The sequence below is a fragment of the Nyctereutes procyonoides genome, unplaced genomic scaffold, assembly GCF_905146905.1.
Source record: "Nyctereutes procyonoides isolate TBG_1078 unplaced genomic scaffold, NYPRO_anot_genome, whole genome shotgun sequence".
Lineage (NCBI taxonomy): Eukaryota > Metazoa > Chordata > Mammalia > Carnivora > Canidae > Nyctereutes > Nyctereutes procyonoides.
Window position 1 is genome coordinate 38749000 of NW_026575052.1, and position 12716 is coordinate 38761715.

Genomic DNA, 12716 nt, shown 5'->3' on the forward strand with positions numbered 1-12716 from the left:
TTAGATCCTAATAAAATAGGAAATTTGTGGCTGATAGAAGCTACAGATTGGTAAATGAATCCATTGTTGTACTTTGTGAAATTTAAGGAATTCACCTCAAGAAGTAAAGACAGGTAACTTCAAAGAGGACCTGTTTGCGGCTTGGTGAATAGAGTGGATTAAGCATTCAAAATCTATTTCTAAATGAATGATAAAATATAGCACTTAAAATATAATCAGAGTTATTTTCTACAACATATATAGTATGTTCCAGGATATTAAGTGTGGCCGCCTGAACCACCATCGTGCTGCATCTGGTTGTTTGTCATTATCCAAAAGACAATGAAGAAACTTCAATATAGTGGTATAATTCCTCAGGGTATAATTTTACTGCTGAAGAAAGGACATCTGTAGGTTTTTGATAAGCCTAGAAAGTGTCTTAAAATCAGAAATTGTACAGAATTATTTTGGTGTGGATTAAACTAAATACACAGGATTACATGGTTTTGGGGTCAGAGACATCTTAGACAATCATGCCAACATGATTATAGTGTATAGGCTTTTTAAAAAATAGGTATGACTTGCAAGAAAAATGTGGAACCTACTAATTCTTCCTCAGTCTTCAAAATAATGGTGATATAATATATCATTTATATTTCATTTTGATTGTTTAACTTTTGTGTATCAATTTGTATAATACTAAAAGTAGTCATCTTAAGATATTGTAGTGTTCTATATGTTAACTATACTGTAATTAAAATAAAATTAAAAAAAGATCTTTTAGTGGTATTTAAGAAATCCCTTTAAGACTGAAAACATGTCAGGATAAAATCTTGCCATTTATATTCCATACTTTGGTACTAGCTTTGATTTCTTCAAGTGAAAATTAATGTACCTAAAAAGGTTAGGAGTCCTGTGCTTTCAGAATGTGCTGTCTCTTTTATAATATTCATTTAATTTAATTAATTATTTTTGGAATTATTTGTCTAAAATCTGTCTTCTCTCTTTCACTAGAAGCTTTATCAAGGCAGAGAGCATTGTTCACTCTTGAATTTTTGAGACATAGCATAGCCATTGGCACAAAATAGTAATCATAAATATTAATAGGACCAATGAATGAGTAAATCAATGAATAAATAAATGGGCTTAGAGTAGAAGATGTGTTATTAGTGAGAGCCAATGATAAATTTATAAATTAATCTCTAATTTTAAGCTAAGACAAATTAGGGACAATTTATGAAACTTAAAACTTTATGTAAAGATCTCTTGCCTATAAAATGGAAATAAAAATGCTCATCCTTTATTTCTCTGTTGAAATGTTATGAGAATAGCTTGGAAAAATGTTCAACTAAGCTTTTTAGTTCTATGCTTTTTACATCTATTAAAAGTGAATTTGTAGGCACTAAACATTTTAATTTATAATGCTTATAATATTCTCTGACTCCCTAAGCTTTAGGATTTTATAATTGCTTTCTCTCTCCCCATCCCTACCCACAAAATGGCATTAACATGACTATATTCTTGCTTTGTTTTTTTTACTATGACCGAAAACCCTAAATAATATCCTATCTGAATTAACGTAGCATGCAGGTAATTGAAGTACATTGGATTTTTCTGGTCTCAGATAATACCTCACAGTGAATTCCCATCCTTGGTTTATCATAAATTAAAATATTTAGACATAGTATATACATTTTGGATTTCTGCTTCATGTCTTCTGTGTCTCTCCTTCCTGTCCTCACCCTAAAGGAATGAATGAAATTCTAAGACCATTTATAAACAAAACACTGTTTGGTTTGAGTAAACCCTGAAGTGTCCAAGTTGGGGATCATTTCCTGGATTGAACTCATTTACGCAAGTTAGGCACCCAGGCCTGTGAGGACATGAGGGTAACTAGGCAACAAAAGCTCTTGCTTGGTCTCTTTGATGGGGTAACAACACTGACTTCAGTGTTATGTCATAAAGGAGACTTAGGATTTCTTCATTTTTTCCCCCTAGAATTCCAAGAATTTTTTGAATTCCCCGATGTTCTTTTAACAAGATATTAAAGTATGAATATATATTCCCTTTTGGATATATTCATGAGAGTTTGCAGAGAAATTTGAATAAATGATTAGGTTAATGGCCTGTGTAAATTTACCAACACCTTTCACTATCTCAGCAGCCATACTGTTTGAGTTACTGTGATGCACTCTGCTGATGAACATATACCCTTTTTTATCCAATACAGGAATTACCATATGTCAGGAGACCCGATGTTGCTGAAAATAGAACTTCCTTGTGATACCTTGAAGGTGCTGATAGGTGTGTTAAATTATCACGTGCTAAGTGTCCATATAAGAATATGTGCATGAATAGTAAGACATTTGCACCTGGCTGCAGTGATAACCCATGATTTGAAATATATGTATTTATGACTTTGCATTTGATTTCTCATAGTTTCTTTAAATAATTATTCTCTCTGAAAACTAGCAAAAATTCTGTCAGGTTCACATAAATACATTTGCTGCATATCAAACAAAAATGAATATGATACTTTCAAGTAACGATGAAAGTTGATGACTGTGATATTTCCAAATTCTATTTTGAAACTCATCAGTCAATGTCTTATATTGTTGGTGGCTATTAAATTCTGTAGGCCTAAGCAAACTAAGAAGGATATAATTAATTTTACTGCTGCATAACTTTAAAAATTAGATTGAATATCTTGGGAATCATATGTGGCACTGGTAGAAAAGCCAGTGGTAGGGATATTAGAGAGCCAAAGACTTTCTTGTGCCAAACCCCATGCTTGGGAGGCCCACATGGTACCACTTAGATGCCCTTGGCAATGCAGTTGTGGAAATGAGCCTTTCTGGGCTCTTCCTTCCCAAGAGCTGAGTGAGTCATTTGATATGATTATTATACCCTCTCTGTTGAAGAGCAGAGGTGGCCACACTAAACTCTTGTCATTGAAGAAGGGCTCACTACATTATTTTCATGAATCTAATTCATTATACAGACCGTCATATTGTTTGGACAATCCTTAGGTATGTCTAGATTATATTATTATATTTTATTTTTGAAAAGACTCAGTATAACCTGATGGAAGGAAGAGGAAAATCACAATCACACAGGATTTGGCTCCTGGTTGTCACAGTGAATCTCACTATGAACATGGGCAAGTGATTTTATTGCTCTGAGCCTTATTTTCTTCATCTGCAAAATAGTGATAATGGTCTCTCTCCAAGAAACTTGAAGTAAGCATTAATTGTGTTAATGCATGTAAAAAAGACTTGCAGAGGCCCCGCCTCCAGTAGGTGCCCAGTAAACTACTACTCAGGCTGATAATTTAATCAGTAGGCTGACATTTCCACATTATGGCTTTCCAGAATGGTTTCCTGGGACCACGTGGAACTCTCTTGGTTACACAGTTGTGATGGCTCCAGGACTATGTCTGGAATTCAATCTGATTGCTCGATGCCCTGATGTACAAGTTCTTAAATATTTTAAATATCATCTTTAATCATTGCCATATTGCAGAGAGGCAGAGAAAGAGTTATGGGATGCAATGCATTAAAGCATCTAGTGTCATGAATTATGTGTAGTAATGATAGATATTATCATAACTTTTATTACCTCCCATGGTAGGCTGAATAATGGCTCCCAAAAGATGTCCATATTCTAATATATTCATGAATATATTACCTTACATGGCAAAAAGGACTTTACAGATATGATTAATTTAAGGATCTTGGGATGGGAGAGGATGCTCAATGATTCAGCAAGGCCTTAAATATAATTAAAATAGGCCTTTTGTAAGAGAGACAAAGAGGTAAGAGATGTAAGAAGGCACTGTGACAGCACAAGTAGAAATTGGTGTGGTGTGGCGACAAGCCAAGGAGTGTTGGTAGCCTCTAGAAGCTATGAGATGTACAGATTACCCCCTGGCATCTACAGAAAGAAACAAGACTGCCAAAATATTACTTTTAGCTCTATAAAACTTATTTTGGACTTCTGACCCCCAAAGTATAAGAGAATAAATCTGTGCTGTTTTAAGCCACTAAGTTGTGGTAATTGGTTGTGGAGGCAATGGGAAACCTATACATTTCCCATCCATAACCCTATTTCTGAAAGTTGAACTCATAACCAGCCCCCGAAACTCTCCTTCACCTACATGGTTTTTGTGTTTGCATATAGCCTCTTCTTACCCACTCCTACCCCTCCCACAATATTACCCTTTTGACATCCTCTCCACCTAAAGTATTCTTATGTATCCTCTGAAAGACCAGTTTGTAAGATAAAATCTGCTAGTAAAGAAAGTAGCCTTAAGACTTCTTTGAAACCTTGTAGTCCTTTATCTATAACTCATGAAAAGGATTGTGAGATAACAATATATATTATTTTTATTTCATCCAAGAATGATACCCTAGACATACTTTTAGTGGAGGAAAAAAACTAGGAGTAAACCTTTTTTTTAACCCCACATGCCTATTGCCAAATTTCTCTCTGTGCTGTACTTTCACCACATGACTTCTAGAAGTTGTATTGATAACTGGGATGTGACATGTTCCTTTGACTCATACAGATGGTGTGAAAATGCTTCCCTCCAGAAAGCCCACACGGATTTGCAACATGCTAAGGGACAGACTTTCTAAGTAGTCAGGGTGTCATAAAAAATGAAGGGCACCTCAGCCTGTGAGATGGGTAAAATTAACTAATACTGAGATTAATAGTTAAGGCTTATGACAATTACTTAACTAGTGAGATCTTAGAGCTAGCTAATATAATTTACTCTTTATTATGGTAAAAAATACACAACATAAAATTTACCATTTTCTTCACTATTTTATTAGAGTATGTCTTGAGTTCCTGAATGTAGGAATGGTAGGATAACCAAGAAAAATTATTTCATATAGAACCATCAATAGTAACTTTGTAAGAGAGGTTTGAATGTCTTTTCTTTGAAATTCCTACTGCAAAACTCTTCAAAACCTGAAATGATCACTGGTAGTTATCAAACACTGGTGATAAATCGCTGAGGATTTTTATGTTTTGGTTCCCAGTATATATAACCAAAGAGAATTTTGACAGTGAAAGGAAATGCTGACAGTCTCTCAAGGAAAATTGGTGCTTCACCAAAATAGCACAGATGAAAAGTGAGACACTTTACCAGTGATGTGTAGATCTCAGTGGATATAAACTCAGTTAAAAGTATACTGGGAGGGAGAGACTTTGGGCAGGCCTTTACCTAGATATTTGTTTTGGGAAACCTGGAGATAATTTCTAATCACAATAGCACTGTCATAGGAGTCAGAGACTTGATACACAGATATTTTATTTGGTGGTAGCAACTATGGCTTACTCACAGAATGTTGCTAAATGAAGTTTTCTGCCTCAAATTACATATTAAGTTTCTACCTGCAAAGACAAATATTTTAGAAGAAGAAAAACTGCCCTTCTTCAAAATATGCAATATGGATTTCAAAGACAGATGTAGTTCTTCTGTTTGAGGAATTCTGAATAGCAATAAAGTTTAACAAGCTTATGTGCCATCTTTTGCTTAACATGCTCACCTAAAAGGACTTGTGACAAAGTAGCCTGGAGGGGTGGGATAGTATGTTTTAAATGACTGCTGTGTGGAAAGCTATATGGCAGGTGCTTCACATATGTTATCTTATTCGATTCTCAAAACTATCTTATATAGTAAATTATCCATACTATACCAGCTCAGAAGACCCAGCTCAGAGAGGTTAAATGACTTCCCTAGAAGGGGGGCAATTTGAACACAGGTCTGTACTATTCTAAAGCTCACAGCATGCTCTGTATGACACCAAAGTAACATGGGAATGAGCATCCTTTTCATTGAGAACAAATGAGTATACACTGTCTTACCCTTTTTAGTTTTGGAATGGCTCAGAAAATAGAGTGTTTTGATGTCATCAGAGAGAAGTTAAAAATACTGTAATTCTGCAGATAAGAACATGATAGAGAAGTAGAAATTATGAGGTTAAGTTTTACCAAAGTAAAAAGCCTGAATTATTCAGTGTTAGTCTACACATTTACCAAATGAAATGAATAAATGTCAACTTACTACAGCCTAAGAATAGTTTATATTCTCTCCAATAAATCATTAGTTCCTTTGGCCATTATATTCATCAGAGTCATCATATTTCTTAAATACAGCTTAATCTATAATAATATTTTACTGTATGTCTCTGAATTACCAAATTCTATTTCCAAAGCTCTATTAAAAAGATCATTTATAATGTCTTTCACTAACTAGCTGATAATAAAACACTTCCTTAGATAATAGCTAGAAAGTAAAGGTGATTTTTATTATTACTTACAATTTGCTTTAACTTCACTGTTAGTATATAGTATATTTCTTATATATGCAATTATATCAGGTTTTGAGCATTTTGTCTATGGACTACATAATTCCAGTTATTGCAACTGGTAGTGAATGACATACAATTTCCCTCTCTTATTGTTTGATATACTTTTTGCTTTTATCTATCCTCATTATAGATCCAGATTTGGCATAATTTGGATGAGTATTTTAGTATTACTATAAATATCTTACACTTTTTAAATGTGGAATTTCACAGCAGGTAAGAAGTTAGATTTAGCAGCAGGTAAGAAGTTAGATTTAAATAGCATACATAAACTTTTCTTTTTTCATGAGGCAGAGTGAGCTGACTGAAATATACTTGGTTTTGACTCAAACACAGATTTAGAGGAAGAATGTACACGTCAATTATCCCTGAGTTTCTCAGTACTGCTGTTCTGAATCTCTGCAGCAGCCTGTTGGCTTGCACCATTTTTTTTTTGTTTTTTTGGCTTCTGTATTTTCATGACTCTTATTTTGAATTACCTACAATGTCAGGATGTGGTGGGAACTGATAGGGTAGAGAAATAGAGGGAAGGAAATAGCCCCTGTAATGTTTAATTTCCTTTAAGATCTATTTGCTACATGAAACACTCTTAAAAATTTTATTTATAATTAATGTTTGTTAAATCAAAAGGTTTCTTCTGGTATCTATGGAATAAAAAGCAGAGTTTCTTTAATCATGGTTGATAATCTTCCTACCTGCTTCCCCAAATAAATTTCAAAAGATACTAAAGATGTCAAGGAATATACATATCTCTGAATATAAGGAAATATTTTCTTTTTCAGAAATAAAATGTAAAGGACTCGGAGTTGTCCATTAAATGTTTATGTTCTACAGTATTTTATAATAATTTCGACAAAAGCATTGGATTTTAATATGCCACATTATCTATAAATAGGATTGTGGACCATATTTATTTGAAAAATTATATAGTTGTTTTAGTTTTATTTTATGTAGATTTCAAAATTTGAGTAGACATTATTTTTCATCTGAATATGGGAGCAAATGTCTTGCTGCAAAACTTATAGTTTTCAGCTCTTCTGATCCTCAATATTAACCTATTCTTTGAGTACAGTTTGGCTCATGGTTATTGAAGGGAAGTCTGTGCAGTTAGGGCTTTAGGACAGAGGAATTAATTAGATTATTTGCTCTTTATTTTTGCCCAAGGCTTCCACCAAGAGCTTTAGATATTAATGGATGATGATCGGGATGATTATATAACCTCACTTTATGTTCTAAGAGCAGCTTGGTGCTCACATTTAGATTGATTCAGGATTTTGGTAGTCAAACGTGGAAAATATAATTCACAGTGTGAGGTATTTCCACATCACCAAGGATAATGCTAGGACTTCCATACCACTACCATCACACACAGCTCACCTCATGTACCACATCCTCACCACCTTACATTCTTACCACCACCTCCACAACACTGTATCCTCATCTTGACTTCAACAGTCACCTTCAGTTAACCTCATCTGTGCTATAGAAGAATTCTTCATGGATTGGCAATGGTCCTAGCCATCATAAAAATTTCAGTTTACTGGGAGGGACAGATATGTGCCCAACCAGTTATATTGGAAAGCAGAGTATTCTTAAAATACTAAGATAGAGCTATCAAGTACAACAGAAGCTTAGGGGAGGGAGAGAGTAATCTAACTGGAGGTATTGAGGTAGATTTCATGGAGAAGTTGTCATAGGCTTGGCCTTGAAAGAAGGACAGGGATTTATTTACTTGGCAAATTCAACCTGTGTTAAGTGTCCAGAATGCAGAGGTCATGGGAAGGGCATACTGGGTAGAGATAATATAGAGAGCAAAGCTCAGTGGTGACAAAAATACAGAGGCTATTGGTAGAATGTTGAGTCATGGAGAGTTTTTAATGCAAAGATTTGTTGGAGGAAAGGGGATGGCTGAGGATTATAAACTAGAAACTAGAAACATCTGTCAGGGGCATTTTATGGAGTACTCATGTTTTTTTTTTTAATTTTTATTTATTTATGATAGTCACACACAGAGAGAGAGAGAGAGAGGCAGAGACATAGGCAGAAGGAGAAGCAGGCACCATGCACCGGGAGCCTGACATGGGATTCGATCCCGGGTCTCCAGGATCGCGCCCTGGGCCAAAGGCAGGCACCAAACCGCTGCGCCCCCCAGGGATCCCTGTGCTCATTTTTATGCTCGGAGATTGGGATTACTTCCTGCAGTCATTGGCAACCATGGAAAGTTTTGAGTTGAGTGAAATGAACAAAGCTATGATTTAGGGACAGATGGAATGAAGGGAGGAAACAATTATACCAATGAAGACCATTTAGAAACATTTAACAATAATTTAGCAAACAATGAGGGACATTGGTAGTGGATATAGAAACAAAGGGTCAGATTTGAAGTATATGCCAATGTGTGTGTTGAGAGGAAAGGAAGAAATACAGAAGATAGAGGAAAGAGACAATGAGAATTCCTGGGATGGTACCAGCCTGACTAAGATAAGGAACAGAGAAAGAGGATCTGTCTCTGAGGAACGATGATATGTTTGGGCAGACAGAGCATGAACACCGAGAGGAATATTTAAGGATTCTCCGCTTAGAAGTGAATAACCGTTGAGGACATGATATTATCAGGGATAGAATACAGAGCACAGATTATCAGAATTTTCCAACATATTCACATATCCAGAATAACAGAGAAGACTAAACTTTTAATCCAGATTATTTGGAGGCATAGTTCAAAGTGCAACATTTCTGGGCAGCCCCGCCGGCGCAGCGGTTTAGCGCGGCCTGCAGCCCGGGGCGTGATCCTGGAGACCCTGGATTGAGTCCCACGTCAGGCTCTCTGCATGGAGCCTCCTTCTCCCTCTGCTCGTGTCTCTGCCTCTCTCTCTCATTCTGTGTGTGTCTCTATGAATAAATAAATAAAATCTTAAAAAAAAAAAACAAAGTGCAACATTTCCTTAGTAATCGTGTGTTTTATTTATTTTTTAAATGTGTAGATTCTGTATTCTACTCTGTTATGTAATCATGCTTAAATTTCTTCCTGATTCATTCATTAATGGGCAAGATTCTGCTATATTCATCTACTTAATCAACAATTCTTTGCTGAGTACCTAGTCTATACTAGACACCATTTCAGACACTAGCGATATGCCTATGATTGAAATAAAGCCTGTCTTGGAGCTTACAGTATAGTGAGAGGGAAACAGATTACAGGCAAGTAATTAAAAAAAAAATAGGATAGTTCAGAAAATAAGTACTATGATGGAAGTAAAACATGAAGTTTAGAGTGGTGGGGGGTGAGATGATATGGTTAAAGTAGCTTTTGAATAACTAGGAGGGTACAGCTGAGTTAAGGCTGGGGGGGCCACTTGGGGGACAAGTGACCTGAGGAAAATACTGCACGTGTAAAGACCTTTGGATATGAGGAAGCTACTACAGAGAAGAAAAAGAGGTCTAGGGAATTATGGTACAAAATGAATTGAAAGAATGAGCAGAGGCCTGGCAGACTGTGCCACAAAATAGATTTTGTTTTAAATGCCCCAGCAAAATATCAAGGACTTTAAACAAGGTGATTAATGATCTGATGGAGATTTTTAAATGATTTCTTTGTCTGCTGTGTGGAAAATGGGTTGTATAGGGGCCAGAAATAAAAACTGGGAAAACAGCTGAAGAGAATGACTCATCAGTCATGAATTCATGTAGACGTTGAGGGAAAGTGATAACCAAAAGATAAGGCCTGAAATTTTATTCATTGAATTTATCACTTTCACATATGAATTGGAGTGAATTAAAGACAGCAAATCACATCCACTGAGTTTAGCTTATCTGTACTTTTTCTTCTTGGTGTTGCCTTATTCTTTGGAAGCAAATTCACAAATACATGTGGGCACTCAAATAATTTTTAAAGGCACTAATGAGCTGTATATAGGGAATCCCATAGGAGAAGCAAGCCAGAATCACAAATGGAAACATAATGCCATGTTGTCAGGTCATTCTTGCCAAAAATTTCAATGACTTCATCTACTTGCTGAGTTGTTGGCTCACTTGTTTACTTGCCTAGTAAGGGATAAAAAGAGTTTCTGATCCACTGGCTAGGTTTTTTGTTTTTTTGTTTTGTTTTGTTTTGTTTTATACTCCCATGGAAATAGTAAAAAAGGGCATTTTCAATTAAGAAATACAAATAATCTTTTTTGAGACTGATGCTGTCATTTTTGTCACATGTAAATAAGGGGAGTCTCAAATTATTCACATTCTGACATCTCCATTCAACTAGCCAAACTTCTATACTATGTTATAATTTGTCACACTCTGTGAAAACCATCACCGCAGTTTTACCTAAAAATGGTTGAATGAGGGTGTTCAGACTTTGGGGGGAAATTGCATCAATACATAATCCCATGTGACCCAATTTGTTAGAAGTAGGAAAAATAAATGAACTAATAATGCTTAGGATTTTTTTAAATAATTTTTATTTATTTATGATAGTCACACAGAGAGAGAGAGAGAGGCAGAGACACAGGCAGAGGGAGAAGCAGGCTCCATGCACCGGGAGCCCGACGTGGGATTCGATCCCGGGTCTCCAGGATCGCGCCGTGGGCCAAAGGCAGGCGCTAAACCGCTGCGCCACCCAGGGATCCCGATACTTAGGATTTTTTAAAAAATTATGATGGTTTTTTTTATTCCCAAGGAAATAATTTATGGTTGAATTAGAAAACTCTAGGAATACTGTTTTTTGTTTGTTTTAGCAAGAATGCATCTAGTGGTAGTATAAGCTGTCTTATTCTCTTATTTTATTACAATTTTATCTAAAATAATGAACATTAAAAATACTGCATTTTGAAAAATTATCTAGTTTTACTAAGTTGTTGGATGCCCTGAGAAAAATCACGGAAAATAAAACAAACAAAAATTTTTGAAGCAGTTTCTTGGCAAATGTAAATAGTCTAAGGATAAAACTATGTCTACTTTATCCACGGTGAAATCCCCAGGATCTAGGATAGCATTAGGTGCAGTGAGAGCTCAAATATGTATATATTTTTTTCTGAAAAAAAATTGTATTACTATTATATTCATCCAGCTAAAGTCATTCATCCAATCTTACACCAATACAAACATAAGATTATTTCATGATTAAAAGTAGCCCAAATTTAATAACCAAACTATATTAGTGAATCTCCTTTCCTATTTAACATTTTAACATTCTTCTGATACCAATTTTCTTACCAAATGGAATCAACAAACCAAATTTTTAGAAACTGCACAACAGTGACTAATACCCTGCAAACCAAATAATTAGGTTTACAGAAAATTCTGGGAGGAGCAGTGAGAGAAAATACTGAGAATATCAGTTAATATGCATGTAAAACTTGCCCATTTTATTCATGATTCTGATAGTGCACTCTAAAGCAGTTTTCCAGAAGTTGATTTGCTGGGTAATACAAATAAACCTGGAAGCGAAACTCTTTGTAACTGTTCTCTTCTAGATGTGGTTGACATAGGCTTAGTCATATTTAATCTACTTTCACATATATATATCCCCAAAAGATCTAGTCTGTGCCAGGGATCACATAAATCTGGAGTAAAAACATTTGGAGTTGCTTACTACTGTATGCCAAGTACTTTCCCCATCTTATTTCTATTTTTCTCAAAATTTTCTATTTCAAACATATAACTAGAGCTCATTTTTTTCAGACACCAAGTAGGTTATTTTATGCAAAAGGAAGTTTTTGACAACAAACCTTCCCAATCTGACAATTCAGTTGCAAAGAAAAATCTTCATATTTATAGCCTCTGTTTTCAATTGATTAAAGAGAAACCAACAATCCTATCTCATTACTATGACAAGCCCTAACTGAGAAAGTGTCTTACTTTGGTTAACTTTAAACAATTCAAGCTCAGGTTACTCTCACAGATGATTAACTATTAAAATTGTACAAATGTGAAGCCAATTTTTTCCTTAGGGGAAGGGAAATGGAAAGGTAAAAGTGAATGAAGAAAATGCAAAATGGTGCACAGAGTATAGAAAGCTGTGTGTTCAGTATATGATTTTGGTCATTTTTCACAATGCAGTGGATATTTTCTTGTATCTCTTACTATGCCTATAATAAAAGGCAGTGCTAAAATATATATAAATGAATAAAGACAGTGCTAACCCTATAAATCAAAGCAAATTTGATAAAACATTCATTTTCTTTTTTTCTTTTTTTATTTTTTTTAAACATTCATTTTCAAGTTTCATATATAAATGCATTTCTAATTATAAAGTTTCTATGACACATTTGCATGTTGTCCCAGACTAACATATATTACACAAACTCATGTAAATCTTCTATTATGCTCTTAATTTTGCCTAGATCTGACGTTATCTTCATA

The 12716-nt window shown here is 34.9% G+C and overlaps 1 protein-coding gene across 1 annotated transcript in view; it reads left to right on the forward strand.

Annotated features, from left to right (window-relative positions):
- PDE4D (phosphodiesterase 4D) overlaps positions 1-12716 on the forward strand; it is a 1377381-nt gene that overhangs the window by 396942 nt on the left and 967723 nt on the right. The window lies entirely within an intron of this gene.